This window comes from Pleurodeles waltl, chromosome 2_2 (genome assembly GCF_031143425.1).
Source record: "Pleurodeles waltl isolate 20211129_DDA chromosome 2_2, aPleWal1.hap1.20221129, whole genome shotgun sequence".
Classification (NCBI taxonomy): domain Eukaryota; kingdom Metazoa; phylum Chordata; class Amphibia; order Caudata; family Salamandridae; genus Pleurodeles; species Pleurodeles waltl.
In genome coordinates this window covers 1,055,018,138-1,055,041,614 of record NC_090439.1, presented here as the reverse complement: position 1 = coordinate 1,055,041,614, position 23,477 = coordinate 1,055,018,138, and positions in this window count along the sequence as shown.

Below are 23,477 nucleotides of genomic sequence, written 5' to 3'. Positions count from 1 at the left end.
GCATGCTTGACCCTTTGCCAGGTGATTGAGAGAGGGACAGATTGCTCCCACTGACAATGTGGCATGTGTCACGTGTCAGACATCTTTTGGCAGCAAATTGGTGTAGACAGGCCATGTGTTCTCAACTGGGGTGCTTATCCTTTTGGAGCTGGGACCTATGACTAAACAATGGTGAACCCTCAGTAGAACTGTCCAGCATGGAGCACACATAACTGTGTTTAGTGTCCATATATATTTTTTAACTACCCTGGTGGTTTTAAGCTTTCAACAACAGATCACTTCTGACAAATGTTACAGTCCAAGGATAAGTAGGATATGGGCCACTGTCCCCTGTCATGTGCCTGGTGATATGTGTAGCATGACATCTGCAACCTAGGGGCATGTTGTCTCCATTGTATGGTGGGTACTTGTGCCTCACAGCAGTCTGTCATGCATGGGTGTCCATCATGTCCACATGACTTACATGGCAAAAGAATTGGCAGCTGTAGCAAGGTACTTCCCCTTGGTAAGTGGGGAAGGTGCATTGTCATGGGCGATGTGTCATCAGTGTAGCCAACATTTCATGTGTCTGCATGTGCTCCATTTTCCAACAGGACACATACCTATGCATAAGATGTACACATGTGGTAGCCATACAGATGCCATGATGTGTCAAATCTCTAACATACATGTGCATGGGGTCCTGTTGTTGTTATGATACATCTGCAATGGTTGTCCATTTACTGTTATGAGTATGGCGCAGACAGGACTGTGTCACCATCTCATGCAGTCAGACAGATACATTCATGCCTCAGTGTATGTTGTCAGTCATGTGTAGCAGCAGTAGTCATGAAGGACATGACAGGTAGAGGGGTAAGGTTTTGATCCACTAAATGATGATTTGTACCCTTTATGTGGTATGGTGGCTGTGGGTCCACAGAACATATGTGTTGATTGGGAATTGTGCCTCGACTGTATGGATGCATCAGAGATTGACTTGTAGTGATGTTTGCATGACATGTGTTTGGGGTCAGCAATTCCTCCACAGACAGAGGTCATGCTTGTCTGTTATGTGGGTAGTGAAGTTGTTTTTCATAGAAAAATAAACTGGTATCCTCCTGATAGTGATTTCAAGGTCTAGGTACCTCCTTTACGCATGGTACAGTTGTCTCCTACAAACACACTTAGAAGTAAACATGAAAACAGGTGTGAGACATTGGAGGGGGCTATCCTGGGCCTTACTAGAACATTCATGTGTGTTTTTAGGAGACATCTCTCCATGAGGTTTGGGACCTGACTTCCATGTAGTTTCTTGAAACATCAGATGTGTGGCACATCTGAGTGAGCCTTGTAACTACTAGCCTTGACTCATTTTGTTAAGGTGTGACTTGTGGAGTTGAACATTGTTGTGCTTTGTCCCTAGTGAAATGGATGTTTCCATGTGACCTAATTCAGGCATGACACGATTTTAGCATTGTTGTTAGCCTTTCCTTAGTACCATCAGTTGTCGTTCAGACATCATATCAATGCAATTTAGATGTGTTTAGGCTCATGTCAGTGTAAGTGTTAGGGTACCTTACAAAGGAATCCATAATTTGGCTACTGGTTCTATGTGGTGTGCTACCTGTTGCACAAGTTTGATGTGGAGTTGTCACCTAGTTGTGGTGTGGTTAGCATACTAGCTAGACTTAACCTATGCTATTGTAGTTATCTAAGAACAAGATTTGCTCATGTGTTATCTTTGTATATCCAGATGGCATGCATGGTTTAGTATTGGCACAAGATGAATGCACTTTGCTGTCACTTCATGCGGGGGCCAGTTGACATGATGGTATTTTTTCACTCTCTGATTTGTAATTGCACTGTTATCATGTAGATGTTATGACCTTACTTTTCTTTCTGTTTGTAGCATCAGCACAGGCAGGCAAAGAAGACGGGCTGAGCCAAGTAGGGAAGCATTTGTCCATGGGACCTCAGGTCACAAGACCACTTACAACGAGGGACCCAGTGGCCTGGAAGGTGAGGGGAGTGCCACAAAGGAGACAGGATCAACATAATCATCCACAGATTCTTCCTCCAGTGTCTACTCTTTAGTGGTGGCGTACCCATAGTGGCCCACTCCTGTACCATCTTTTTCTGCCAACCTATGGATCTAGTGCGTGAAAAGGTCGCAGTGAAGAAAGAATTTGGTCCTTCTTATCGAGCACCAGTCCCTGTGTTAGGGGTAAGCGGCACGAGAACAGTGGTTTTGCCGCCGCTGCAAGGGGCCAAAGGAAATCGTTTTGTTTCCATTGATAATGTCAAGTTACAACAAGTGGCCGATTCTGCACGGCAGACCAAGAGGGACACCCAGGGGATGAAGTCCCACTGCAGGTGATTTACACCAACGCTGTTTCCTCTTCGAGCTTGGGGAGGGTGGACGATGATCTTGCGATTGTTCTACAGACAACGATTAATATTGAATCTTTTGATCAAGTTGCTGTACGTTCTACTGATGTTTCTGAACATGTGGTTTATAGCGTGCCTAGGCGAGAGCCTCCATCTGCTTCTTTGTTCACAATTGCACCTTTTGCAAGAACTGCCTCTGGCTGCTTCAACGACGCTGATGATGCAGTGTCCAGCTCCTCGTCCTCGTTATCTTCTGTCCGAGGTCCACGTAAGCTGCTGGGTTGGCTTAAACGCACATATTTTGTTTTTCCTTGGAACTATTTGTGGCTTTTCATGGCTGAAATGACTCTTTTTTTATGGTTGGGATTTGTGGTTACTTTTTTTCTAGTAATACATGGTCATTTTCTTCCTGATCGATCTGACGTTGAGCACGTGGAGACTGTGTTAAAACCACATTTTTCATCTCATATGGTTCGAAGAGACTTGTTCAATGTAAACATTTCCGCAATACCGATTCCGGATGGGATTGTGTGGGATAAAGTAATGTTTGATATATATGGTCCCACTGAATTGATTCAAATACCGTATGTCCTCAAGTTATCAATGAATGATATTGTTATACCAGGCATTGTTTCTGATGATTGGGATGTGAAGACAGTAGATTCTATGCTAACAGATTTGCAATATTATACTGTCTATGACGATGAAGATGCTTACCAATTTAGAGATAATCATGGTGACATGTTTTGCTACAACTATTATGGACACCACTTTATTCATAAAGCTAGTAGCCCTAAGTCCATATTTAATTATGTGCAATGGGAACATTGCTCGACTCCTCCACAAGGGAGTTCGAAAACGTATTATGATAAATTTGCATATTTTTCTGGGCATAATCAACGGAATGCTAAGTTTTACTATTTTAAAGTTACACCGTATTCTAATAAGCAAATGTTATTGACCGATACTAAATTATTGTATTCAAATTTGCTTGTATCTAAACTTTCGGTTGAGGGGTATGAATATTGGTTTAAGACTGTTGACTTGAAAAGTGTTTGGGGTACAAAAAATTGACAGATGCAAGGGAGGGATACATTATTTAGAGCATGTCTTATCCCTGTGCAGAGGATTTTCCTCAAAGACACAGTACAACAGACTAGCTGTTTGGGCTTGGCGACAGTTAGAGAGCTGACTTTGCCTAGTTTCCCTTTTCCTTTCCAAATTAAATGACTGCCAGCACTATGTGAATGCTACTTTTGGTGAATTTACACATTGGGTCCAGAATGGTACGCTTAACACTTCATCGTTACATCCGGGCGGGTGGTTATTATGGCCTGTAGACACTAATAGGTGTCATCAATGTTTTGTCACCTATTCAAGGGGGTTCAGGACTAGTAGGGCAGACCCTCGTTACATTTCACCAGAACATGCTGATATTATAACTACATACAGCGTGGGGAAGCTTTGTCAGCAATGGTTGAAGTCATCCACGCTGGATGTAGTTAAGTCACATCTCACGTTACTGTCTAATGATACTGATTTATGCGATTTTTTGTCAGGTCCCAAGGTACCACGGAAGAAGAGATTTTTGTACGAAGTTTATAATGAGATTTCGAAGCTTTCACAACAGGAGGCTGCAGCCCGGTTGAGGCAGATTGATCAGGAAAATCTGCTGCAGACTTTGGGGGTCATTCTGACCCTGGTGGTAAAATCCGCCAGGGCCAACGACCGCGGGAGCACAGCCAACAGGCTGGTGGTGCTCCCTTGGGCATTTGGTCAGAAACGGAATACCGGCGGTGTACCGCTGGTTCTCCGCTGCCCTGGGGAATCCTCCTGCGCCGCCATGGGGATTCCGACCCCCATACCGCCATCCTGTTGCTGGCGGTTTTGGCCGCTAGGCAGAGGATGGCGGTATGGGGTGTCGTGGGGCCCCTGGGGGCCCCTGCAGTGCCCATGCCAATGGCATGGGCACCGCAGGGGCCCCCGTAACAGGGCCCCACCAAGATTTTCAGTGTCTGCCATGCAGACACCGAAAATCGCGACGGGTGCTACTGCACCCGTCGCACCCCTTCCACCCTGCCGGCTCCATTCGGAGCCGGCATCCTCATGGAAGGGTGTTTCCCGCTGGGCTGGTGGGCGGCCTTCTGGCGGTCGCCCGCCAGCCCAGCGGGAAACCCAGAATAACCGCGGCGGTCTTTTGACCGCGCAGCGGTATTCTGCCGGCGGGACTTTGGCGGGCGAAGTCAGAATGACCCCCTTTGTCTGTTGTTGATAATGGCATGTATACCCTTTCTGACCGTGTTTACACGATTGACAGTATTGTTTCCTCTGCTATTGACATTATTAAATCGGACATGTCTTCTTTATATCATGGGCAGAGTCAGACGCGGTCCATCATGCAGCTGGGTTGGACTCTTCAGACCTTGAAGGCAGGTCGCGTTCCATGGCAGCACATTCATGCCAGGAAGATCTTTATCTCCTTTAATTTGACCCGTAAACAACAGCTGATGGCTAAAAAGGAAGCGACGTATGTCATGTTACATATTGAAAAATTGGAGAAACTGCCTTTCACGGTTGCTGAGATTCCTTCAGCTGAGTGGTTGATTCATGGGGTTATTAATTTGCCTATCTCCACTCTGCAATTTACTTCTTGTTTGAAGCACATTCCGGTGGGTAGATATGAACTGCTGGGAGACAGTTACATACACGAGGTGTGGGAGCTTCACTTTCAATACAGATGTATTAATGGTTTGAGGGAGGTTTTTCTTAGCGGTAGTGAATGTGAAGCTTCTGTCAGCCATTCAATGGTTTGTAAACAGCTGTCCTTGCACGGAGCGTGTTACGCTTCGATTGCTAACTTAGCTTGTTATCTGAAGGGAGTTCCAATCCCGGTTATTAAAAACACTTTCCAGGTGCTTTCTAACGGCAGTTACATTGTTCTCAACAGCGAACGCTGCTGTGGCATGCGTGCCGGAATAGTTTACGTTGTCGTTGTCAACAAGGCCGTTTCGTGCTGCGGGAATGTGTTGTTTCCCCCCACTCAAATTAGGGAGGTAGCGGACATCTGGCCTCATATTGCTACTTCCAAGGTTAGTTTCGACAAGTTGAGTCGACTAAAGGCTTTATTGTTTCAGAAGCATGTGGCCCTTACATCTGCTAGCGAGACCTACGCACTTCAGGTGGCAAGGTCATCGGCGGAAATACAGTCCCTTTTGAATACTAACTTTCCAAGTCACTTCGGTGAACTGGTGGGACGTATATTTAATGCATCCAGCACAGCTGGTATTGCACATTTTTTCAAAGCCGTTGGTGTTGGTTTTGCTCACACCTTCTCTTCCATATTTGGTTTAATACCTTCGGCTATACACTCTATTTTCGGAAGCATTTTTGGGGGTTTCCCGATTACTTTGGCTTTGTTGGTTGGAGTCTTGCTATTATTGCTATTTTTTCGCAATGGCTGTCCCGCCACGACGAGATCCTATATTGCTGCTCCCGTCAGCACAGCTGTGTCGTGAACGCATGATGCAGCATTTTGGAGCTACACTCCTGGCCCATTTGGAGTGTGACTGGTCTTTGTCATTCAGACCGGTTTTGGATTGTGTGCAACCAGTGTTTCGGTGCCTTTGGTGCTCGTTTGAACATGCACTGGCTTTCTGCCTCTCACTGCAACGCCCTCAAGTGGTCGATCCTGATCTGTTGATGTTCCCGATTAGGGCTCATTCCCAGACTTGTGCACTACGGTTGCGTTTGCTTCGTGAGGCGGTTTATGAGATTCCCTTCCTGGAGGAAGATGGTTTTGTCTCATTCATAGGCCCTGCACGGGGTGCCGCCCTGAATGGTTTTGGGGCTTTGGAACACACCTGCTCCGTGGTACTTTGTGGCGTGGATCTTCCGATATTGACATATATCGAAGTGGAGGAGCTCCTACGTTCTATTGCTTCTGTCTGACAATTGGATTTTTTTTCCCCTGCAAAATTGACACTTTATTAAATTTGGCTTTATCGTCACATGTTTCCTAAATTTATGACTTTGTTGTCTTCTGACCTTGTCGAAATATATGGTTTTATATATTGCTTATATTTGGGGCATACTTTTATATTATTGGAACCACTTGCTACCGACAAGGGGAGGGTGTAGTCTGGTTAGTTTTACATATCCTTTGCGCATTAGCTTCAGGCTTTAGGCCTTTGTGCACTTTGCCCTGAATGTATTTTATTCATTTGCTGACAGTTTAGAGCCTCTGTGCACTTTGCTCTAAATGCTTTTTATTAGGCTTCATACTGTTATTTTTCAAATAGCCAGTTCTACGGTGTTGTTTTTTATTCATATCACACTGTTTTGCCTACTTCAGCAGTGGAGTTCTCCATAACATATTCACTCTGTGCTTCAGTCAAGGATACAGTCTGGTACATTGACGATAGACATGGTAGGAGTTTAGATTTGGCATTCCTGCGTAGGGACATTTTGTGATCACGATGACATGTTAGTTATAAAATCACTTCCTTGTCCCAATACACGCAAGAGGGAGATTCCGACCAGGGAACCACAACTAGACGCTGACTGCCTCATTGCAGATGCAGAACCAGATCACAGGCCTTTGCTCAGGTATGAGGGCTGATGTCTCCCCAGTGATACGGAAAGGCAAGCTAGAAGCTTAACATGCTGTGCTCTAAATAGAACAAGCAGAGGGAGAGTAGAAACTGTTAGGCACTATGATAGCTTTGTTCTTATGTTTTACTCTCCTGGTGACTATTTCAATCCTACTGTGTTGTATTGTTCTGGTTATTGCGGCTCACGCCTTATTAACTAAAATACAGTTGTTTTATTAAATCATTATATAAAACTTATACTGTCTTTGTCATTTGTATATGAGATCATATTGTAAATGAGAGAGTTGGTTTGGATCTGAGTGACCACGACTTCCCTGAGAAGTTCCAAAGATGTAATGCGCTCGGCTGCCTAATCATCTCTTCCCCGTGGGAGAAATGAGGCACTGCTAGTTAGCCGGAGCAAAAACCGGATTTAGGGTGACAGCGTTCCTTACACGTGGGTCAGATTTAGTCCCCCACACTGTTATCGATCCTGCCGCAAGAAATCCAGTAGTCTCATTTAGGATAATGAGAGCCCACGCGACAACATCATGCATTGGACTGTGGTGGCTACATTGTACAGTTTATGACTGGCTCCTCACTCTTTTACCCCCTAGTTTGCAACCACTGCGGATGAATAGGAGATGGAGACATACACCCATGTACAGACCCCTGGTAGACTTGGCATCAATGGAGGACAGGCACATTATCCTCACCTACAGACTTGACAGGGCCACAATCACAGAGCTGTGTGCCCAACTGGAGCCTGACCTGATATATGTTATCCGTCACCCCACTGGGATCCCCCCTCTTGTTTAAGTCCTATCTGTGCTCCATTTCATGGCAACTGGTTATTTCCAAGTGTCAGTGGGCTTGGCAGCAGGAATGTCACAGCCAATGTTCTCAATAGTGCTGACCAGAGTGTTGTCTGCACAGATTAAACACATGTGCAGCTACATTGTTTTCCCCCAAGTGGATGATTTGACGACAGTGAAGGTTGACGTCTATGCAACGGGACATATCCCCAACATAATTGGGCCGATTGATGGGACATATATTGCATTTGTCCCCCCCCCAAAATGAACAGGTGTTCAGAAATTGAAAGAATTTTCATTCAGTGAATGTCCAGATGGTGTGCCTGGCAGACCAGTACCTGTAACACGTCAATGCGAAGTATCCTGGGCCTGTGCATGTAGCCTTTATCCTGAGGAATAGCAGCATCCCAAATGTGATGGGCCAACTACAGTGGCACTGTGTGTGGCTAATTGCTGAGCCCTAGTTCCCACCAAGTGGATGTTGGTGTATGGGTATGATGTGGGCCATAAAGGATAGTGTGTCCCTCGATATTTGCAGGTGACTCTGGTTACCCTAACCTATCATGGCTACTGACCCCTGTGAAGAATCTCCGGACAAGGAACGTTACAATGAGGCACATGGGCGAACAAGAAGGATCACTGAATGTACATTTGGCCTCATGACGGCGAGGTTTTGGTCAGATAATCGTGGTATGCTGCATGTTGCATAACCTTGCCTTGAGATGCCATGTGCCTTTTCTGCAGGAGGAGGAGGCTGGAGATGGCAGTGAGGCAGCAGTGGACCCTGTGGACAGTGAAGATGAGAAGGCAGAGGATGAGGATAACAGAACTGCAGTGATTCAACAATATTTCCAATGACACACAGGTAAGACAGTGGTACTTCACATTTCATTGTCATTTTATTGTTTGAGATTGTCACTGGCAGGCTGTGATTTTCCAGTTCTATGACCACTCACTGTACCATATGGTAACTCTTTTTGCAGATGTTGGTGCCCCACTATCGCTCCTGCTGTGTTCACTGCAGCCAACTACAGGTCTATCCTATGTGCACATTACTGTACAGTTGAATCGCAATGTTTGAACCTTGTTAAACGAATACATACTTAAATCATTTGACATACTCCATATTAGTATTTTTTCAAATGGTGTTTATTGCAGTGCTAAGAAGACAAGGGGGAAGTGCAGTGGGCTGGGGTGATGACGTTGGTCAGGATCTGGCCCAGCGTATCCTGGGAATGTTGGTATGCTCCCAGGAACTCAGTGAGTGCCTCCTGGAGAGTCGGTTCAATGGGCCTGTCCTCCCCCTGGTGCACAGCAGTCCTCCCAGCTTCCCTGTTGTCCTGTGCCTCTGTCCCCTGAACTGTGTGCCCACTGCCACTGACCCCAGCTCCCTGATTGTCTTGGGTATGGGGGTGCTCTGGGGTCCCTGTAGTGGTGGACACACTGCTGATTGACTTGTCCTGGGGACAGAGGTGTGGGTACTCTGGGTGGTTGCTGTGGTGGTATTTCCAGTTGGGGGAGGCTCTGTGGTGGTGTGTCACTGTGCCTGGGTACCCGACTGTCTGGAGGTCCCTGATGGGCCAGGTTGGTCATCATTATCCAGGCGAGCTGAGTCGATGTCATCACTTTGGGCCTCCTCTGTGGGGGCACTGGCAAGTGCTGGCACCTTTTCTCCAGTGACATTGGCTGGGATACCTGTGGGGATGTAAATGCAGTGTTATTCTTTCTGTGTGTGACATTTTGTGCATGGTGGTTTGCCCTCTTAGGTTATAATTGCCCTGGCAGCTTAACTTGTGTGAGTTGGTATGTGATGGGCTAGCTGATTCTCTCCAGTGTGCATGCTTTAGTGATAGGTGTCCATGCAGGTCTGTGACTGGTATCCATGCATTGGTGGTGCATGCAGGGCTTGGCATTGGGAAGGGTGAGTGTGATAGTGGGATGTGTGGGTAGTGTGGAGTGATGGGAGTGATGGAGGGGGTATGTGATGGCATGCAAGTAGGGGGGTGATAGAAATAGAGAGTTGACTTACCAGAGTCCAGTCCTCCTACTACTCCTGCCAGGCCCCCAAGATGCATGCTTGCCAAGACTTCTGCCTCCCATGTTGTTAGTTGTTGGGGGAGGAGGTAGGGGTCCACCGCCAGTCCTCTGTACAGTTAGTTGGTGACTTGCTGCTATGGAACACACCTTCCCCCTGTAGGTCATACCACCTCTTCCTGATGTCGTCCTTTGTTCTGGGGTGCTGTCCCACGGCATTGACCCTGTCCATGATCCTCCGCCATAGCTCCATCTTCCTAGCAATGGATATCTGCTGTACCTGTGCTCCAAATAGCTGTGGCTCTACCCAGATGATTTCCTCCACTATGACCCTTATCTCCTCCTCAGAGAATCTGGGGTGTTGTTGTGGTGCCATGGGTGTTGTGTGAGTAGTGTGGGTGAGGGTGTGGAGGGTGATGTGTTGGGGTGTGTGTTGTGAGGTTCGTGGGTGGTGTATAGGTGATGGTCGTACGTGGCCCTGGTTGTGTGAGTGGTCTTGCTGTCTCTCTCTGGTGTCAATTATTTGTAGTCATAAAGGGTTGTTAGTACTGTGGGTGTGTGTTTTATAGTGGTGTGGGTGTGTGGGTGTGTCGGTGTGGTGTTTGTATGGGTGTCAGGTGTGTGTTGTTTGAATTGTCCAATGTGGTGTTGTTTTGTTTGTGTGTGTGTAGTTTGAGCACAGCGGTGTGTACCACCAATGGTTTCCTGCCATTGAATGTCTGTAGTGGTTGATCATGGGTCATAATGTGGTGGGCGTTGTTCTGTTAGCATAACAGTGTGGGTTTTGATACCGCCAGTTTATCACTGACCTTTGGTGTGGCAGAGTTGTGTCTGTGGCTGAATAGTGACGGATGGGTGTGTGTGTCATAATATGGTGAACGGATATCCGCCGCCTCAGCTGTATGTTGGAGGCAGTCATGGTGGTAAGTGGGATTTACTGCCAATGTTGTAATGAGGGCCATAGTGAGTTCCCCTGCTCCATTTCCATAATCATATGTGACCGCAAACATTCCCATCAGGAAACACAAAAATGTACAGTAACCCATTCCTTGCAGACCAAATAGATAGCATGTATAAAAAAGTTAAGGGTTTCCCCAGTTTGAAAAAAATGGTTGAGTCACAATCTGGGGATGCTTTTATTTTCTTGAGAGGTCCTAAATTGTGTCCCACTGTGATCCTGACCAGGGAGACAGTAGAATTCCCACTTTGGCCCACTGCATTTTTGCCTTCTTGCCCTCACCCGTAAGGGATTGCTGCAAGATATGCATAAGCTATGCTGGCAATCATCTTGTTCAAAGTAAATGTCATCCTGTCACTGGACTTCTGAGGAAAAATCTTATTGGACATCATCTTAACATAAATCCTAACTGCGTGTTTTTTTTTACATTTTGATGCTCGGTGTGGTTCTACCTTTGCAATCCTGCAACTGAGTTCTACTTTTTCACAAAATATTGTACAGATGATGTCCCATTTGTTTATTTGAAAAGTACAAATACACATTTTACATTTGTTCTATGGGGCATGTTGAAAAGAAATTGGTGCATCATAGATGATGTACCACTTTTCTTGCGCCCCCCCAACGACACCATGTGTGCGCCGTATTTACAATACAGCACACCATGGCGCACGTTAGACCAATAGCGTCAAAAATGTTGAATGCTATTGTGACGCTTTGGTGGATTAGTGCCAAAACATAATGGTGCTAATCCACCAAAGTTAGGCCCATTGAATGCAATGGGAGTGTCACTTTAACACCTGCCTAAGGCAGATGTTAAAAATGACGCTACAAATGGTGTAGGGAATTTTTTTTCTGGACCTCCTAAGGGGGAACATCCCCCCCACACATTATGCCTGGCGCAGGCATAATGTGGCGCAAGGGGATACAAAGTGGGGCAATGCTTGCTTTGCGCCACTTTGTAAATATTGCACGATGAAAATGCCTCTTTAATGGCACATTAGAGTTTAAAATAATTGTGCTAATGTGGCGCAAGGAGGCGCAAAGGGCTTGTAAATATGTCCCTATTTATCTGCAACTAAAGCACATCTTTAAAAAAATGGAGCAATAGCTCAAGTTGATGGTTAGCTGATGTGGGTGTTATGGCCTGCATCAAAATATTAGATTACCAGAAGATATTGTGATATAAAAATTCGCTGTAACATTCTTTGAGCTCATAAAATGACTCGTCCTTGATGAGAATTCTTTTTAATGGTCTTGGTGGTCCATATTCACTTGTCTGTGCGTAAAGCATACTGTAGGTGGTACTTTACCTCATATATCATAAAGTGCTTAATACTGTAGTTTAATTGATTGCTACAGTACGATTTCCCATGGTGGCAAATGTTTAATCACGAAGACTAATGTGACAGAGCTCAAGAACACATTTGGTCATGTGTGTATTCTTGGTGTAGAATGTTGGTTTCCTGATTTCAAACATTTTTTAGACCCATATTGTCATCCTCTGACCAGCGCACGAAGGGCCTGCTGTGTCAAAGGGTCTTACCCATTCTTTATAAATGGGGAAATGTGTTGCAACCTAAGGACACAAGAGTTATGGAATGAAATACACAAAGTGGAAAAATAGAATGCCATTTTAAATGTTGACGCCTCCGTTATAGCAATCATATTCTAAGATTTAATGTGTATTTTTGCTCCTTTACTTGTTCGATGACAAGGAATCAAGTTTTCTCTAAAATTACAGTGCATACACATAATTATTGAGACATTAAAGTTTGTAAAATCAATGTTTCATTAGCCTTAAAAGGACGTTTAAAGAGTGATAAAAACTCCTGCTAATCCTAGTATTTAATTTACGCAAAACCATATTTTCGTTTGACATTGGGCTAAAAGCAAATAATAAGTAGAAACCGTTTCACAACATGCCAGTGTCCCTATGGCGAATCATTTTAGACACTCTGCTAACCTTTTATACCACAATTAATTTCTTTAAGCACAATACGCATAAAATATCCTTTCAATATATTCTTACCATGTTTAAGCATCATTGCTGGGAATTGAAATAATTAGCAACACACGCCTGAGTGTTTACATCAAAATTTGAACTAAACTTTCCATGTAAGATGTGACTAAATTGTTTTGGGTAGAAAAGCAAAATTATATATCTTAATTAAAAATGTTTTACTAAATGTCAACTAAAGTTCCTTTTATAAAAATAAATAAATAGGCGAACAATAATAATCGGGTTATAATGTATTAAAGAGAACGTGTAGGTATTAAAGGTGCAAAATTAAGCATTAAATAGGAAAGGGAATTAAAAATATATGCCTACGTTTACTCACTATGTCAAAGATGCTAAATGATGCATTAGTATGTACAACAGTAAATTGGTCTATACTATTCGTAGTATTTTATTGTAGTTATTTATGTAATATAATATAGCTAGAAAATCACAAGTGTTTCTACAGTAAATACCCCACTTGATGTTGAAGTATAAATGAACCGTCGATATGAGTTTGTGTTAAAATAGCAGTGCCTAAGGAAAAGTTCATGAGGATTGAGTTAATAGGCAGCCTCCTGTGTGTGAAAATGAGTTGTGGACTACGCCTGTCCTGTATAGGTGATGCCTCCTGCATAGTGGTGAAGAGGTCCAGTGGGTGGACACTGTCGACCTTGTGGTTGAGGTAACTTGCTTTCCGGTTGGATACAGTATTGAGGGCCAAATGTACAAAGGCATTTTGATGTCGCAAAGCTCTGATTTGCAAAATGAAGCCTTTTGCATTCGCAATATGGCTTTTTGATACCAAATTGGCATTAAGTGACTTGTTACCAAATCAAGGTTTGGACTTTGAAGTGTCTTGGGACTGTGAGCAATAAGCCCCCCCCCCCGCAATCAATCTGAGAAGTGTTAAGGTGTGGTCTTTAACGGTTGCTGGGTATTGAGAAGTTATTTTAATTTTTTTACGCTGACCAATAAAGGCGTTAGAGACTGGCTCCGTGTGTGGTGTGTTCTTGTGCATGTTTCCGGAATGGGAAGGATGCAACAGGCTGTGACTACATACTAAATCGCTATTTGGAAGGGGTATGCTTAAGGCATTCCTTCCAAGTAGCAATAGGATTTATTAGTGGTTTGCGTAAGAAATCCAGTCTAAAAACATTTATACTTTACTGACTACCGAAAGGTAACAGTAGGCTATTCACAAAATTGGAAGGGATCCCTGCCATTTGTGAATGCTGCAAAAAAAATGTAAGACTAGGCTGTGATTCCTAGTTTTAAAAACATCTTTGTTAATAATTTTCTTTTTTTTAACACATGTATCCTATTTTCCTTTAAGACAAAAGTGTTGAATTGAAAAAAAATATGATTGTTTTACTTAAAGCCAAACACAGATATGGTGATATTCTAGCCCTTTTATGGCCCCATTTCTATGATAACAGCAAACCACAGTTGGTCACAATTTCTGACCTACCTCATTAATATTTATGAGGTAGGTCAATTTGTGACCCTCTGTGATTCGTTTTTTGCAAACCGATCTACTGGTACATAGATTGGTTTGCAAAATACCACACTGGTCACAAAAGTACTGGTTGCAAATTGGGACCAGTTTTTTACGGCCAGTGTTCAGTTCTTCCATTCACTCTAGGTCTTTCTTGTTGCAGCAGATGGGGTGTATGGCTGAAGTTGTTCATAGGCATATTTTCCCAGGCTCATTGTGGTGATATATATCTTTCCATCTGCCAGTTGTGTTTTTTCTTGGTCCAAAGGTGTGTGAATCCTGTACAGTGAAAGAGTAAAGTCACTTATTGTTAACTAAACTCACAAATCTATAAGTTGTTGTTAGAAATGGGTTTTCAGGTTGGCTACGGTATGCACCTAAGCCAGGCAGAACCCACCCACTCTAGTCAGGGCAAGGAAGTTGCACTTCCAAGATAACCCCTGCTCACCCTGTTGGACGCTTGGGACAATCAGTCAGGCCTATCCCAGAATCCCAGAGGCCATGTGTAAAGTGTTTGCACGACACACACAACACACGTGAAGCACTATCCTCACCACAATGGAAACACAACAGAAAGTTATATAAAAATAAACTATATTGTACACAACATTATTAGACCAAACACAACATGTCAGTAATACCCTGTTACCCAAGCAGTTGTCAGAACGTTACACAATACAGTTACTCTGCAGAAACTGGCAGTAGTCACAAATAACACACAGGTTATTTATTAATCTGCAACATGAGCAGTAGTCAGGAATGACATTACAACAGAAATGCACTTGTCATAGAAATATCATAAATGCCCATACCAGGAACTTTAGAAAGCATATGGCAAGTCATAAAAAACATATCAGCAGGTCATGCTCATAAAAGGAACATCAGCACATATATGTCCCATCATACGAGAAAAACAGGTTAACATAATAGTCCATAATTTCCATACCAGGAACATTAGAAAAATATATGGTTCATAAAGAGTACCTATTTTTATGGGGAAACTGCACTTCTAGTGCCATGAGACACAACAAGGGGGCCCCCGGCGCTCCTTGTGCAGAATGGGGGCCTCGTGGTGATGTTGGGGGGAGGGTTGGTGGCACGCACCCCTCTGGTTTTTATACTGGGGCTCCTCTTGGAGCCCGTGATCTCTGGGGCTCCCCTGGACCACAACTGGCCCTCCAAGGGGGGGGGCACAGCCGCAACAAAAATTGTGGGCTCTGGTGGGGACCATGCGGTGCGGGGGGGGCTTCGGTGAGGCTTCTGCCCCGCCTGCTGCCTACACAACACAATCAGTGCTCCGGTGGGGGTGGAGCCTCCGATGAGGCTCCCATCCCTGCCCGGTCTCCCAAAGCACAAACAAGGGGCTCCGGTGGTCCTCCGGTGATGCTTCCTTCCCCGCCCGACTAAAGCATGGGGTGGGGGGCCTCCAATGAGGCTGCCTTCCCTGCCTGAACTCTACAGCAGATTCGCCTGGGCCGCAATGGTGATCGGCCCTATGTAAGGGCCTTCTTGTGCCCTGGGGGCACTCCTCAGAGCGCGCTTTGCCCCAGGGGCACCGCCAGGAGCGCACTTGCTCCAGATATCCCATCTGTGTGCCCTGGGGGCAGCGAGCAGCATGAATCACTGGCGCTTAAGGAAAAGCACTGATCAGATTTAATAAAGGGCTCAGAGTCCTAGCGCCGACAGTGAGAGGTCAGAAAAAGTAGGAGGAAGGAGGCAAAACGTCAGGGGATGAACCTACCAAAAGGGCCAGGCCCACTAGAGGTATTTTATTGAGGAAAGTGAGTAGTTACTGAATTTACACATTGTAGTAGTTTGACTTTTGTTTACTTACAGGTCACAGTATGGTTGCTTGTTAGCATTCGGCTGAGGATACCCCAATGTACCTGGACTTGCTTGTATTTCCACATGTTTACAAGGTTGTCTTCTCTTTTTTCAAGACATTATCTGTCCTGGAGTACATATTGGCAATGTGCAACCTTAGTGGCATATCAAGGATGCTATTGCAAATGTGGGAAATGTTCCCTTATGCTCATGACAGAGTCATAAAATGCATCCATCATTAGGGTGTAGGAAGCACATCATAGTCCTGGGCCTTGCTGCCATGGCATTTGCTGCACCATTGGCTACTACATCTCTGTTCATAGATCAAATCAAACTTCATGATGATAATGACTTCTCAGATAAGCTTCTGCTCCATGTTTAATATTAATATATATCTGTAATGTATCTAAAGTAGTACATATTGGTTTGATCAATAGTTGGCTGGTGACAGATTAGTGTAAAAAATGCAGCATAAATGGTACCTTAATGTGTTCACAAAATAAAAAATCTGTTCAATTAATATCTGTTCAAGACCAAATTATGACATTTTGTATACAAGCTCTTCACGAGAATCAGTGTTAAATCTTTCTCAAGGAACCAACAGTGCCTTTACAAACTGCAAAATTGTGTTCTTGATTATATTCTTCTCAGACAGAAAACATATATTACCAGTCTTTCAGACGTTTCAGAACCTCTGTGAATTTACCACATTTGTAATTCATAAGTAATGGAGTTTGTCATCTGAAGCTCAACGTCATGTAGGTTTTACCAGCAGACTTCCATATGACAGGAAGGGAATGTCGTCTATGTGACAGTAAGTGAATGTCTATGTGGGAAACAAAGGAAGACAGAATGAATCTGCAGTAGGACACATAGAAATACCCTAATTACTCATAGGCAGTCCTGGAGAGTTGTTTGTTGATAGCTTTCTTCACAACTTTGGATGGGAAGGGAAGGAGTCAAATAGGTCTGTAGTTGCTGAGCTCTTTTGAGTCTGCTATGGCTTTTTTAAGTGAGCTGTGATTTCTGTGTGATACCAGCTGTCCAGGAACGATCCACTTTGAATATAGGCGTTGAGGACGGTGGTGAATTGGGAGCTAATCAGAGTTCATTCTAGGCTGAAGATGTGGTGGGGGCAGGGGTTGGTGGGAGTCTCAGAATGGATTATTTTTATGATTTCAGTCAACCTTCTAGCAGAGGTGTTAGACACTAAAAACAGAATAACAAAAGAGAAAAATGTGGAATTCACAATGCTTAAGGGTTGAAAGGGAGGACCTTGCAAGGCTTTTAACACCAGAGGCAAATCTCAAGGAGGAACTGAAAACAGGCCTTGAAATAGAAAAGCTGCCATCTTAGTCACCAATGGTTCTGCCTCTTTAGTCACATTATTGCTGTCTTGAAAACCATACCACTGTGATTTTAAAGCAGACAAAGATAGGTTCTTTACAGAAACGATCTTAAGGAAACTGAAGGATAGAGAGTACAGAACAGGACACAGAAGACAGTGTTTGAAAAGAATAACATGCATCAAAACTTTCCCCATGCTTAGGGTAAGCAGAAAAAGTAGTAGGACTTCTAGATCTCTAAACCATATCAATTTGGAGGCAAATCTTGTTTCTCAAGATTTAGCCTTTCAACCTCCGAACCAAAGGGGTGAAATGAACAAGAAGAGAGCTGCACGTTTTTAGATGGAAGGTAGATAAAGGCAAAATCCCAGGAGGTTGAAGGGCTATTCCTTTTAGAGGAAGAAACCACATCATCTTGGGCCAAAATAGAACAACCATCAGTACACAAGCCATCTCCTGGTGAATCATCCACTACAGCTTCTGAATTAAGGGGGAATAAAGATAGGGAAATAGAAGTCACTTTGGCCACTTCAAGGCAAGACAGTCAACTCCAAAAGCTCTTGATCCAAAAACCTGAAGCAAAACCCTGGAAGAAAAGCATTGATCCTGGAAGCAAAAATATCCATTTAAGTGTTCCCAAAACTTCTGCAAATCACTCTGAAGCACTGATTCCATCATATTTTTTATATGCAGACATATGCATTCCTTACATATTTGTAAGTGATGGAAATATCCAATCCAAGTAATCTGCCTGCATATTGTCTGTACCTTTGATATGGACTACTACTAACGAAAGTAGATGACTTTTCTCTCACAATGCCATACAGCAAGCCATACAACAAGCCACTTTTCACAAAGATTAGGAATGAGTATTGCCTTTGTGATTGATATAGGCCCCAAAACTGTGTTGTTGGACCTTACTTACACATTAGAGTAGTTCAACTGTGGCTTGTAATATTGGACAACCCTCATGACAGCTGTCAGTTCTCTTCAGTTTGAAGATCTCAATGCTTCCATCCTCCAACATCACCTTGCTTGGACTGACAGAAGTATCCCATCCCAAGGAACTTGCATCCATGTTAGAACTAGAGGAGGATCTGGGTGCACAATGACTCCTTTGCAGAGGTTCTTCTTTTCCACCCACCATTGCAAGGCCAGGATAATGTCTCTAAGAATACTCTTATAGAATGCATGAGTAAGTAAAATACGAAATGTTCACAGGGACAGCTTCGGTGTTCCCACACTGAGAAGCAGTGTGCAGGACGCAGTCATTTTCCTGTTATGGGGCACAAAGCGGGGTCAGGACAGTTACAGATGGAGCACCGGCCCCACTTGGCCCCTCTCCAGTGACGCCACTATCTGCAGGGAAGTAATATAATTGCTGCACCAGTGACCTTACTGGGCTATTTGTGTTGCTCATAGATTCAAGCAGCACAAAACCTCATTAGTCAATCAACATTTACAACTACAAAATCCAATATATAAATTCCACAAACAAGTAATAGGCAAAGTTTTAAAAACATTTTAAAATATTCAGACTTAGGGACACTTTACAGTGAAAAATTAGAGCCAGTTTTAAAGTCTACTGAATGAGGCTAAATTTCCCATGAAGCAACATACCAGAAACATGGACGATCAGGAAGAGAGTTGTAGTGTCCAAAAACTCAAAGGGGGAAGAAAAAGTTGACAGAAAAATACATTTAAATACTTGAGCCTTTTGTGGTTAAGTGGCATTCACAACTCTTTAACACACATGCTTTAAGGACAAGAAATGCACTATGGGCTACAATCCATGATAAGATTGATGCCCTAGGAATCGAGTCGCAGGTAGCTGAAGAAGTGAGAGAAAAACGGAAAGATGCAAAGCACCATGTATAGCAGAAATATTTGACAATCCAGTTGGCACAACAATGCCCAAAAGCAGAACTTGGGAGTACCAATGAAATGTGCACATAGTACATATCAAAATCCAGAATTTGTACTTGATAGAAAATGCATGTTGCAGTAAGAGTGACTTCAGAGCCATCATGACATTCCTCTCTCTGCAGAAATGGAGATACTACTCCCACCATCAAGAACATGTTTCCTGTCGCAGTTTCCTTATCCAATGATAGTTTGATTGTTTTTCATGATTTATAAAGCACTCACAAGCTGCTTGGGTCCATTCCTGAGCACCAGCTGGGTGCCATATTTATGGAATGGTGCAAGCCGGTGCAAAGGGTGGGCTAGCGTACAAAAAATTACGGTAGCCGGGTAGGGTGGCGGTATGGGAGGAGGGGAGTTTGCACCAAAAAGTGACGTTAGGCTGGTTTGAGGCCAAAAATATGCCTCTACCCAGCCTAGCATTATTTTCTGACTCAAAACCAGCCATACAACATGACTCCTGTCTTATAAAAGGCAGGAGTCATGCCCACCACCCCAATGGCCAGCACAGGGGAACAGTGCCCCCTGGGCATGGCTATTGCACCCTGTGTCATGCAGGGGGCCCCAAGCTGGGCTCCAATGGCACTTTAATAAAAAAAAAAAAATACTTACCTCTACTTTCCCTACTTACCTGGGATGGGGTCCCCCATCCTCCAGTGTCCCTCTGGTGTGGGTGGGTGTGTTATGGCTTGAGGAGGGCACCTGTGGACCCATTCCATGGTCTGACACGGGCATGAAATAATGGTGCAAAGCAGGCTTTGCATCAATATTTAGCCCCTTCTCCCACCCATGCATACTTTTTAGCATGGGGCATAAATATGGGGCTATGGGGTTAGCACAATTTTTTAGATGGGAATGCCTACCTTGCATTTCATTGACGCATGGTAGGTTCATGGATCTAAAAATTGTGCAAACTCCAATATTTTCACGTTAGACGTGTCTAACATCAAAATATAAGTATGGAGTTAATTTTGCACTGAATTTGCGTAAAAGAAATTATGCAAATTTGGCGCAAATGGAGTATAAATATGCCCCTGAGATTAAGAAGACTGTCTAAACCAGGAAGTAGTAGTGTGTTTTTATTATACAAGACTTCCATAGCTCAGTGTAGTTTATGTTCATAGAATAGTGTTAGTTTGTTATATAATTGAACACAGGTTGCAAGTCTGCTTCCAATTATCACATGACATGCTAGAAACTGATGGGACATAGTTTAGGTTTTAGTAGAAACACTGCTGGTAACTCTGAAAAGCCTACATTTTGACTAACAAAAAATCCTTCCTAAAGGTGTTACATTGCTGCTTAATTGGAACTCATAGATGTATATTCTTGAAAATGTTACTGATTTACATCATATTTTTTAAATGTATACGTATGCCATCCTTAGCAGACAATTTTATTACAGTCGAAGGTGCATTTTTACTAGAAATGGTGTAGCACAGCTGCTGTGCCAAAATTGGTAGCACCACACTGCATCACTTCTAAAACGCAGGGTTGCGTCGCATTTAAAAGAATACAGCGCATCCCTGCCTGTGCCGGTGCTAAATTGGCTGCTGAGCAATAATTCAGCAACCATTGCGCCATGGTGCAAGGTTGGCTGCTTTGTGGGGGGGAGGGATTGTTTTCTGTGCAGAAAGGGACACCTTCCTCCACAAAAACACTCTTAATGGCGATTTGCCAATGCAGGATACTTGGAAAGAGCAAAAAATTGGGAGAAATGAAAGCATTTTTCCTCGTTGCGTCATGGTAACGCCACCCCAGGGGTGGCGTTAGATTTTGCCACGCCTCAGGATTACTAAATCTCGTAAATCTGGGGAAAAACCAAAATGCAATGGATGTTGCTGTGGAACGCCCACAGCAAAACCCATTGCATGCCTCTAACACACAAAGTGCTGTGTGTTAACGGGCCGTACTTAAATATTGCTCAGTGCAAAGCATCACTGGAACGTCACAAAAAGTGAGGCTCTGGTGGTGCTAGGGGCTTGTAAATGTGTCCCTAAATATTAAAATCTTTAAACACTTTGTGGTGTATGTACTGTATCATTGAATTTTTTCCTCATAACAACCCTTGCCCATACTGCACCATATCGCTCAGCACTGCGAAATATCCTCATTAGAATAGAGGTATGCATAGGAAAAATTGTAATTGAAACTCAGCAAGGGGTTTAAAGCCCGACCCTTATTGCTGTTACCAATGCTTTACCTTTTGCATGCCCAGTGAGACATGGGGAAAGAAAATAATTGCAAATGTTAAAATACATTTAAAGCCAGGTTGCGATTCCAGCTGTTTCGATTTAAACACTGTTAAATTCCAATGAATATTAATGTACTAGAACATCGAACACGCATACGTGGAGAGAAACAGATCTAAACACCCAACACACACACTGCAAAACCACCTTCTTGCTAGTAAGTAAACAGAAGTCTTTTCTCTATTAATGTTATACTTGCTAAAAAGTCTTATCCACAAATTGCTCATCTTTACTTTTGGGAAACACAGTGGGCCAGATTTACAAGACCCTTGCGCCCCTTAGCGCCACATTTGTGCCAACATTTTTGCCACAAATGGGATGCTAACAGGCCACTACCATAGCGCCATATTTACAAGGTGGTGCAAGCTAGGTGATATATGCATGATGTATGCAAAGGGGGTGTTCCCTTGTTAGAGGGTCACTAAAAGTGGCGCAATGGAATCTACTAGATTCAATTGCACCATTTATAGCATCATTTTTAACGCTTGCTTGAAGCTGGCATTAAAATGAGTCTTCTATTGATTTCAATGGGCCTCTTAAAACTATACTGGATTAGCGTCATTTTTTTACGCTAATCCAGTGGAGCGTTACAATAGCATTGACATAACATGCGCCATGGTGCACCGTATTGTAAAGACGGCGCTACCATGGTGGCGTTAGGGAATGCAAGGAGGCCGCAAGAAAAGTGGCGATTACTAGTATTGCACCACTTTCTTGTAAATACAGCCAATTATTTTCTATTTATAATTTTTTAATGTTAGGAGGAATCAAGTCTACTACAGTGCTTCCTCAATCTACTATTGACCTTCTCTTCACTCTCTTGCTCTCCGCCGCTCACACATGCACTTCTAATGGGTACGTGTCCAACAGATGGACACACTACTCCTTAGGAAAGCCATTCTAGTACTGCTGATAACATTGCCCACCTTTGTTGAATTGGAACCAATCTCTGTAAAACACATACTATGAGAGAATCTTACCGATATTGAAAATATGGTGCAGATCGGTAATGAGGATGGACAAATGTAAAAGGGACATTGCAAAATTAGTGGTCTGGATAACTAGATTGTAAATGCTATAATTAATTTTTATACTGCCATTTTTGAGAAAAAGACAAAAAATGTGGCTGCTCCCTGACATTCCCTCTATTTGTAATAATATGTGTGAAGCCTGTTTTGGCCAGTAAGGATCATAAACGTGGATATGTCTTGACAGTGTCAGGGTGAACTTTTAAAAGCCTCCTATCTTTGTCGAGGCAGGGTCATGTCCACCATACCTCTTCAACAATTAATGCTCATTACTGTCTGAGGGCATTGATTTTCACTACTGCCTTTGATATACTACCTGCTATCATTCATGGCCATTAAAGCCGGGGCTAAATATGTGCACTACATCCAGGGGACGTGATGTTCAACAATGCCAGGCTACTGGTTTGCATTACAGACTCAACTATCACAGATAATGTTTAAATCTTTAGCCCATTGATGACCATTCCTGACTGGAGCCATTGACCTAAGTTCGTTTTTGATCCTTTTTTTGTTAACTACTGTCTAGGATCATTGATATTCATCACTACATAGAGCCACAGAGGTTCATGTTTTGTAGGGCTATTGATATTAATTAGTACATGCTGGATTTGAAGGTCATTATTGGATGGATGTAAATGGGGGTGTACTATTCCACACTAACTTAACAGACTCACAATCTGGGTCTGGGTGTCTTCACTTGGAGCGTGAGCAAGAGCCTGAAGGTAGCATGCTTCATCACTGGGCTTGCTTCTTGGGCTAGCACTGAAATGCCCAGCAGGGCCTACAAGAGGACGCTTTGATGGAGACACTTTCAATCACCATGGAGGATTGGAGAAGTAAGTGTCTT